The 9,633-nt window shown below is 51.2% G+C and overlaps 1 long non-coding RNA gene across 1 annotated transcript; it reads right to left on the bottom strand.

Annotated features, from left to right (window-relative positions):
- Positions 1 to 1,683: 1,683 nt before the first annotated feature.
- On the bottom strand, positions 1,684 to 4,751 carry LOC309333195. The gene is made up of 4 exons (XR_014152414.1): positions 4,622 to 4,751; positions 3,421 to 3,505; positions 2,597 to 2,724; positions 1,684 to 1,781 (listed from the first exon to the last, which is right to left on the bottom strand). It is a non-coding gene; the product is annotated as an uncharacterized lncRNA (long non-coding RNA).
- Positions 4,752 to 9,633: the final 4,882 nt, after the last annotated feature.

The raw sequence follows: 9,633 nt of genomic DNA, 5'->3' as shown, positions 1-9,633 counted from the left end.
GCTCAGTTCTGCAGCCTTATCCCTTGGCACCAGGTGCACATATGCTCTCATAGCCCCCTCAAGCCAAGCCCAGTTCTTTTTCTTCCTCTGCTCTCCCTCCTACCACTGAGCCCTGGAGACAAAGCTTAATGGGGAGAGGGGAGGGCAGACCTCCCCTCAAGAGTCTATGCAAGAATTCGCAGCCAGCTGCTGCTGGGCTGAAACTTGCAAGCTGCAAGCAGTATGAGGAAGGAGAGCAATTGAGAAACACCTTGGGGAAGCAAGGTAGCCCTCTTTCTGCACCTGCAAGCCTTGTTGTGAAGAGCCAAGTCAGATTCCATGGTATCTGCACGACCTGATGCCCCACAGCCTCTCCCTCATGTGTGCTGCGAGGGCCCAAGGCGGCTACATTTGGAAAGTCTGGCTGAGCTTCAGAGCAGTGGAGAAACCAGCAAAGGCAAGTGTAGCTCCCCTCCAAACACCAGAACAATCTCTGCACAACGGATCTTTCATTTTGAAACAACCGTTTCCCAATAAATTAAGAGTGTGTGTGCACCAAGTACAGGAACCCAGGACAGAAAAGCAGAAAGACAAAGTTGCAGAACTTGGGGTCGGGTGGGGAGCCCAACCCAACCCAGCTGTACCCACTGCCTCAGCTCCCCTCCTGCTGCCCAGCCTGTGCCCCCTCCTCCTCCCTGGTCCCTTTAGGCAGTGCTTAGTGTTTCATGAAGAATGAACACCCTAGAACTCTACTTGAATGGGGACAGATAGCTGAACTATAGAGAGCAGGCTAAGGCGTACGTGGGCCACAGTGGCTGCCCTGCCCCTTCTTGATGAGCATCAAGGCTGGGGGGACAGAGAAAGAGGTCCTGCAATCCCAGGACAGGCCAGGAATCCTTATGCCTGGTACCCACCAAGAGTAGCACATGCTCAGCTGCAGCAGAAGGGGAGAGCGTGGACTACTGCGCAGGGACTGAGAGCAGCAGTGGTGGTAGTAGGATGGGCAGGGGAATGACTGTCCTCCAACAGGGTCCCTCCCCAAGCACCCTGAACCTGCTGCCAATGCCCTGGAACCATGTGGAAAGCCAAGTGTGCAACCGTGTCAGGAGTCAAGAGGAAAAGGTGGAAAGGGCGAAGCACAGGGAAGGGAGCTGGCACATGGCAAGATGGCACAAGGGGAAGGGCAGGCCTCTTCCCTCCCCACTTCGTCTCCAGTCACGCTTGGCACCTTTCGTAGTCATCCGCCCCCAGCAGGAAGCCCAGGAGGAAGCCGATGGCACTCGGCAGAACGTTGGGCAGAGGCCGTAGCAGGAGGCTGGCGAAGAGGGTGGCTGCAGGGAAGCGAAAACATTTGCATGAGAGGAGGCGGGAGCAGGAGGAAGGCCAGCTCCCAGCCAGGACAGGCAGTGTGGTGTAGTGGTTAAGAGCGGTAGTCTCCTAATCTGGGGAACCGGGTTCGCGTCTCCGCTCCTCCACATGCAGCTGCTGGGTGACCTTGGGCCAGTCACACTTCTCTGAAGTCTCTCAGCCCCACTCACCTCACAGAGTGTTTGTTGTGGGGGAGGAAGGGAAAGGAGAATGTTAGCCGCTTTGAGACTCCTTAAAGGGAGTGAAAGGCGGGATATCAAATCCAAACTCCTCCTCTTCTTCTTCTTCTTCTTCTTCTTCTTCTTCTTCTTCTTCTTCTTCTTCTTCATGTTGCCACTGACGTTGTTGCTCTCAGAGTATTTCAGCAGCTCCCGCAGGAAAGCCACCACGAAGCGGAACACGTTCTGGTGCGACCGCGGCAACTGGCAGATCACCTGCAAGACAGGGAGGGGCGGTTTGGAGTTTCAGTGCAGAGCTTTGCTAGAGGAGGGGCATGGATCACTAGCACGGTGTACTTGTTATGTTTGCAGGTTTAGACCTGGCATAAAAAAAAGAATGTTTAAAATGGTAACCGGACTAGAACTCTGCTGGGAACTTTGGGGAATAATACAACTGTAGAGTCGGAAGGGACCACAAGGGTTAACTAATCGAACCCCCTGCAATGCCTAAGGTGGGGCTTGAACTCAGGACACTGAGATGAAGAGTCTTATGCTCTACCAACTGAGATATCTTGGGGGAAGGGCCATAGCTCTGCAGTAAACCACCTGCTTTTCATGCAGAAAGTCTCAGGCTCCACCCCCAGCATCTCCCAGGAGGGTAGGGAACATCCCTTGTCTGAAATCCTGGAGAGCCACTGCTTGTCAATTTCGACAATACTGAGCTAGATGGCCCAGTATATGGCCGCTTCCTGGGTTGGAAATTCAAGCGAGGTTCACTGAAACAGGTGGGCTATTGTTACAAGTCCTGGTCAGAAAGCAAAAAGGCAACATGTGCGCACCCCACCCCCCTCCACAACCGAGAGGGATGGTTATCGAAGGAGACATCAGCAACCTCTGCAGTTAACAAGGCTTCCCAGACCAGACTAGCCCTCCTGCCAGTGTGCCGGTTTACTGGCTTTCAGGGATGTTTTAGTGGATTTCCTGTTACTTGCGGCAACATTTCGACTAGATGACTTTGGAAATCCCTTCTGATTCTATGCTTCTGTACACACCACAGACCAGCCAGGAAGAGATGGGGCTCTGGGGCCGACCTGGCGACAGAGGTGGCTGTCATGTGAGCACTCAAGGCAGCGCTGATACAGTTCATAGCAAAGGACTGGTTCTGGCACTGCCTCCAGGAAGATGAGCAGAGCTTCGGCCACCGAGTGGTCACTGCCAGCTATTGACAGCCTGGCAAGGGAAGTGTTCTGTCCTGTTACCTGCAGCCTGCCTCCTTCCCAGGCTGGTCCAAAGCAAGAAGCTTGGTCCTTATACATCTGGGCCCACCTTGCAAGTTCCCCCTTTCAAGGTGGACCTTGAACCCGCAGCCCTGAGATTAAGAGTGTCACGCTCTACCAGCTGAGCCATCCCACTGTAATTATCCCACACCTCCCCTCTTGACGAAGCTGCCTGCAAAGCTGATCTGCCGAGGAAATGTCCTTCTGCAGGCATGGTTTCAATCCAAACAACAAATACTGGTGGTCAACTCCAAAAGTGCGGTCAAGAAACCCTGCTTGCCAAAGAACAATTGAACGCGCCCTTGAAGCTCCTTTGCAGCCATGCCTTTACCTGTCTCCACACCTGACACCACGTATGATGCTAGAAGTGGGGCTTGCGGGCCTGTCAAGGTTCCCCACCTCTGCTCTATCTAGCCAGGCTGATGTTTTCAAATGGGGGTTAAAGCTGTGAAGATGTTTGGATGCATGACTGGACTTGACTGTGGGCATTTCATTGTGCTGTGTCCCAGAGCCTTAAGGGTGGGGTGGCCTAGGAACCTAAGCCACCAGGTATATAAAAGTGAGGTCCACTCCAGCCAAGGGCAAAAGAAAACCACCAAGCAGCCCTGCTCCCCAACAATGCCCCCCAAAGAGGATACGGATCGTCTCGGGAATGCTGGTGTCCAGGCACTCAGTTATCTCCTGCAGCTCGTCCTGCGTCCCCGGCGTCTGGAAGAGGTCCTCCTGAAGCAGAGTATCACCCATGCGTTAGGAAGGGATGAGGTACATCCTGGATAGCATGAAGAACAATCCAGCCTTGGGGTGCATAATGTGAGGTCGAGGAATGGCACAATGGAGAGAAGCCCATCACCAAGAGAGCTGGCACAAGGGCTGAGAATTGTATCCCGCCTGCTTTCCACAGTAGCATTCCTACTACTCTTCTCCTGATTTGGGGCAATGGGAGAGTGAAATCATTCCCCGCTTCTTCTAGTGGCGAGTCTCAGAGAGCCGCTTTGCTAGGGAGAGACAGACAATGGTTGGGAACACTTGGGTTCTTCTGAGCCGCTCTAAGGAAGACCGTATGCTGGATGTCCCACCCGCTGCCGCTCCACCAAGGTGCCACTATTCTCTTTTTTTAAAAAAAATTAAAAAATAAATAAATTATTAAGAGTTTAAAGATTACAAAAAGAAAGAAAAAGAATTAAACATGACAATATAATAAAATACAAAAAACAAAGACAAAAACACTACATGAAACATTGAATTAACAAAACAAAACAAAAACAATTAAAAACACTTCCAATATTTTCAATCTGAACTTTCATTCACTTGTTTCATTGACTTCCTCACGCCTCCCTTTTTGTATTCCACTTCAATTAACTGTTTCAGCAATTCCTTTCCATCTTCCTCTGTTAATAGACTCCATATTCTAACCTTTTTTCCCCCTTTAATACATTAACAATCTAACTGCACCTAGTTCCTTATAACATTTCTGCCAAAGCCATATAACTTCACTCCACCATTTTTCTATAGCTCATTAGTTTTACAATATTTCTGTAAATAATCGTTAATTTTTTTCCAATCTTCTTCCACCAACTCTTCTCCCTGGTCTCGGATTCTGCCAGTCATTTCTGCCTATTCCATATAGTCCATCAACTTCATCTGCCATTCTTCCCGGGTGGGTAAATCTTGTGTCTTCCTCCACCAAGGTGCCACTATTCTCACAGCAGGAGTTTGTAAGAGCGAATCGGTAGCTAAGATATAAATCCATTGTGGCGTTTGGAACCTGCACACCCCAAAACTGGTACTGGATTCCAGCCCACACCCATCCTTTCAATGGTACCGTCCCCCTCAGCTCACCTGGTGGCAGGCATTCTTGAAGAGGTGGTCCACCAAAAGCCAGATCTCCTTGGCCGCTCAGTGGAGTCATCACCATCCTGGGGTACGATATCCAGAAACTGCTTCTCCTGGAGGTCCAATGACAAGCGGGACTGGCCTGAGAGCCTGACAGAATGTGTGCCTGTGTGCATTCTTTCCTTGCTCCAGCTGGGTGGACAAGTCTTGCCCTCTGAGGCCACAACTAGGGCTGGGCGATAGCTGGCTTTCAACACGGTGATATATCACTAGCTAAACACTGCAATACACCAATATATCATGATGTCTGAAATAAGATGGAGCTATGTAGAGGCATTGGCTGGCTTCACGGTTTCCCCCGCATTGTGATTTCTGCTGCCCCCTGCAGGAGGGCAGGGGAAAGCTGAACCGGCAGAGTCCACAGGGGCTGCAGGAATCTCGAGAAGCATTGTCTGGCTTCACAGTTTCCCCCCCATCTGGTGTTTTTTGCATAGTACACACACACATCATGATTCGCAATAAATTGCCAGGTCAGAAATTATGAAACCAGTCTCACTATCTAGACTTGAAGCTGATTTGAAAATATATCTATATTGACGTATCGCCCGGCCCTAGCCACAGCAAGCATCTCAAGTGGGAAAACAAAAAACAAATTGCTCGCACCCCAAATCCAAGCTCCCCCTCCCCCTATTAATATGCAGCTAGTAATCCTCCCACTCCGGATCTGCAGTTCACCCCAAAGCTTACTGAATATGCAGCTGTGGACATGAGGTTTGGCTAATGTCAGGGGCTCAGGAGCAGAGACACAGGGGAGAGAGGAAACGGAGAGCGAAGGGGAGGAATCTGAGGGCAGAGTAGGGGAGTATGACAGTGGCCCGAGAGATTCCATGAGCTTCTCCAGCGATTCAGAAGATTCCCAGAGGGGGGCGCCGGTGGCCAGGGCAAGGGGGGTCCCAGGGGGGACACACCAGAAACAAGGGGCCAGCGGGGACTCCCAAAGCAGCAGCGGGAGATCAGGACCAGTTCCCCCACCAGAGCGGAGTGGGGGGGAAGAGTCCCATGAATCAGGGCCAGCGTCTCCCCCAGTAGGGAGAGAAGATGAGTCAGGGCTGACCACGCCTCTATCGGAGAGTGAGGGAACGGAGGGGAAGTCAGGTCCAGCTAGCCCCCCCGAAGAGGGAAGCAGTGACAGGAGCAGTGTAACGGTCAGGAGAAAGGTTGCCGGCTGGGCGCGCGCGCCAAGTTCAAAGGTACAGGCGCGCGGGACGGCAGAAAACCCGGATTGGGAACCAGGTCCTAAAGCCCGCCGGAGGCAGGGGGAAGAATCCGGGGACTCAGCGTCAGAAGAGTCCAGAAAGGGCAACACCCCAGCGGGCAGACGGACCCAGAGGAGGAAAGAGCAGAGGAGGAGGTGGAGCAAGGCTAGAGTCTTAAACTGGTGTCTAGGGGGAGGAGATTCAGACGGAGCTTCAGCGGTCTAGAGTTGAGACGTAGAGCTGCGCGCCACGGCTTTGAAATCGAAACTGAACCTTAATAAAGACTGTTGTATATAACAAGAACTGGCGTTGGTCCTTTGTGAGCTGGGACCTTGGGCAGCTCTGACAGCTAACATTTTATTTACATTGCTGGAACCTGCCCTGGGACCTTAGGGTGAAGGGCAGGAAATAAGTAAGAACAACAGCAACAGAACATGGATGGGCCTTCATAGGTTGATGGGCTGCAGCCCCAGCCAGCATGATGAGATGATGGGGTCACATGTTCACCACCCCTTGTCTAGAGCACGTTGCAGAGGCAGTGGTAGAAACTGAGCAACAGCTGGAGCCCCAGCCCACGACTTTGTCTGGGCAATGCAGCACACAGCAGCTGGTGAACCATGCCTCCAGCCTCCTTCCCATCTTCCTCTCCAGAAATGTTCAGGGTGGTTAGTTCTATCTCAAGCTACCACATTCAAGAGAAAGAGAAAGAGAGGAGGGGGGAGCAAGAGAGCTTTAGGAGCACAGCAATGGCAAGCAGCCCATCACTAAAAGGAGCTGGCAAGGATGGAGAATTTGACCCCCTCATCCCCAGGGCAGCTGTTGATTAGGACCCAGTTCATCCCCCCTCCCCCCCTCCCCCAGGGGGAGGGAGGGAGAGAGAGAGAGAGAGAGAGAGAGAGAGTGTATTGGTGTGGGGAATGACACATACTGTATCAGAGTCTTAGTGCAAGAGTAGCTGGTGCATGCTAAAGAACACAGGAGCCTTGCTGGGTTAGATCAGCATTTTGTTCCCACAATGGCCAACCACATACCCTTGGGAGTCCATAGGGACACGGGGACAAGTTTGGAGGACAGGTGAAAAAACCCACAAATTACATTTAAAGTTCTGCGAGATGCAAAGGAAAGCTTGCGTTTTAAACTTGCATTTTGCAGCTTGTTGCTTGGTGCGGTTAACGGAATGGGGATATTGAGAAAGAAGAGACTTGGAATTAGAAGGTTAGGACTTCAGGGTTAGATGGCTTGGATATTTGTGGTAGATCAAGTCAGAGTAAATGCGCACCTTGAGAACCACTGTATTAGACGTGGGTGGCGTATTAAGAATCTGAAAATAGATATAAAGTTAGTTTATACACAAAGACTCTATTTTGGGTTTCACCAGAAGACACTTTTTATAGACAAAAGGGTGACGCATAAAGAGAAATGGTTAATCTATTGAGAGTGAATACACAGCGGCCACATGGACGGACGGACACCCACACCCACACACCCCAGCATAGCTTCAACTTTTAGCACAAAAAGTCTTCAGCCAGATGTCATGCAACCCTTTGGCAGGGGCAACTTATCATTTTATTGATTTTCCATAACAAAGAATTAAAAAGGCGGCCAATCTTGCAAAGGAGTGTTGCCATTTAAACTGCTGGTGTGACGTAGGAACCCAAACAAAGAGAAGGAACCAACTACCCAGAGTCTGCTTCCGATTGCCCTTGTTCTCCACCTCCCTCTATCCTAACCAGCCGCAAACAAGAGTTCAGATTTGAAAGCCTTGTTATCACCTCATTCCCTTCAATTAGCCAGCTGCTCTGGCAGATGACATCAGTTCCTTCCCGCTCCCAATATTCCTGCTCCTAACCTGGATAGCCATAGCCCGGAAGCTGAATCTCAGGGGAACGCCTTTGGGCTGGGAAGGGCTCATCTTTTCTGGGCCTCTTCTCCCCCTCAGGAAGGGGTGCTTGGCTCCTGGCCTGTGAAATGCGCTCAAAATGTCAAGATGCCTTCTTTCCAGGGAGCCAAGGGAGAATTTGAAATACCTCCAAACCTTCCCATGTCAGAGATGCAGGAGTTGCGTCACCTCCAACTTCCTCAGGGATGAAGCAGCTATGAAAAACGAAACATCCCACCTGGGCACGGTTTCTGAGAGAGCAACAGCAGAAGACCCAGACTCTGGCAAGATGAGCATTTGCCCAGTGGATTCTGGTCAGTCCGTGAGGGCAGACAGGGGATGGCTGCGGTGGCCGCCAGCCCCTTCCCACTCCATCTCAGATACAGAACGCATTGGCTCTGCCACTCCTTGGCTCTGGCGCCACCTACTGTTGGCCTCCTTGCCTTCCACCCTCCCAGTCCCAATGAGCACCATCCACCCCTGGTCCAGAGGTGCAGAGCAGTAGTTAGGTGATCTTGCGGCCCGGCAGAACTCGCCCCCAGCCACGGACAAGTTAGCTCTTCTTTCTGCCTCTCCTCCACCCCCCCTCCACCCATTCAATTCACCCTGGAAGTACAAATATCGAAAAGTAAAATGTTAGAGGTTCCCCCCACCCCATAGCAATATAATTGGATTCAGCTAGCTGGTCAGTCTACTTTCGGTTTCACTCCTGGCTCCTTGTGAAATTAATACTGCATCAGAAACCCCCCAAGCAGATATCCAAAGTTCTTTGGCATTTCTCCAGTTGTTAATGAGATGTCTCTTCTAGTCCAGGGGAGTCTTTTGATCTTCTTCCAGGAAACCAAGAGACAAAAGCCTTGATTTTCCTTTTTTTCTTTTTCCAGTCATTTCCACACAGTTAGTCATTATTAGAGTTATTAAAACCTTCTTATATTAACAAATGCATTTTTTTTAGTCTCCCTAGCTTTCCTGGTGACCTTCAGCTTAAACACAAACTGCTCTAGAGTGAGAAAAACCCATCACACTCAAAAAGCCCAGCTGGAGGGACCTGGAAGTGTGCGGGGAAGAGCAGTTTTGTAGTGGCTTTGTTGCACAGGAGCACCAAGTTCACTAACTGGCTGATTCAGAGTGAATCCCATGCAAAAAGAGTGCAATGGTGTGTGTTTCAGCCAGCCATCTGGCTGCTGCAACTATTCCCTGGGTGCCACCACACTGTCCTGTCTGTGTGTTTGGAAGGGAATGGGAGCTATGCTCCCCCCGGAGACACGCCACTCCTTCTTCCTTAGCTGTGCTGCTCAACAGTTGAGGCAACCTTCACAGTTCTGGGATGCCGAGGAAGCGAACCAATAGTCACGGTCACCTGTACTGGCTCTGTATGACCTATTCTGACAGGTGCTGCCTTTCATATTCACGCCCAAGAGCCTTTCCGCTCCAGAGATCTGGGGCTGAACCCGGGATCTGCACGCCAAGGCTGGAGTAAGAAAGAGCCCTTGCCAGCTGGCCACATTGGGCGCCTGCCTGGAGAGTGGAAGTCGGGGGTTGGAGGGACATCGTGCTGCTCCTGGCAACCCCCACCCAACCCGAGATCCTCCTCCGCCTGAATCCCGCTTCCCCCGGGACGCACTTCCCATCCTGGAGCGGCTGGGGTGGGAGCGCTCCCCACCCTCCTTTCCAGACTCTCCTCGTTCTTCTTCTTCTTCACACAGGATGGCAAAAGACCTAAGTTTGGAGGACAGGTGAAAAAACCCAGGAATTACATTTAAAGTTCTGCGAGATGCAAAGGAAAGCTTGCGTTTTAAACTTGTATTTTACAGCTTGTTGCTTGGTGCAGTTAACGGAATGGGGATATTGAGAAAGAAGAGACTTGGAATTAGAAGGTTAGG

The sequence above is a fragment of the Podarcis erhardii genome, assembly GCF_964252035.2.
Source record: "Podarcis erhardii genome assembly, chromosome: W".
NCBI lineage: Eukaryota > Metazoa > Chordata > Lepidosauria > Squamata > Lacertidae > Podarcis > Podarcis erhardii.
This window is presented reverse-complemented; position numbering and strand designations above follow the sequence as displayed.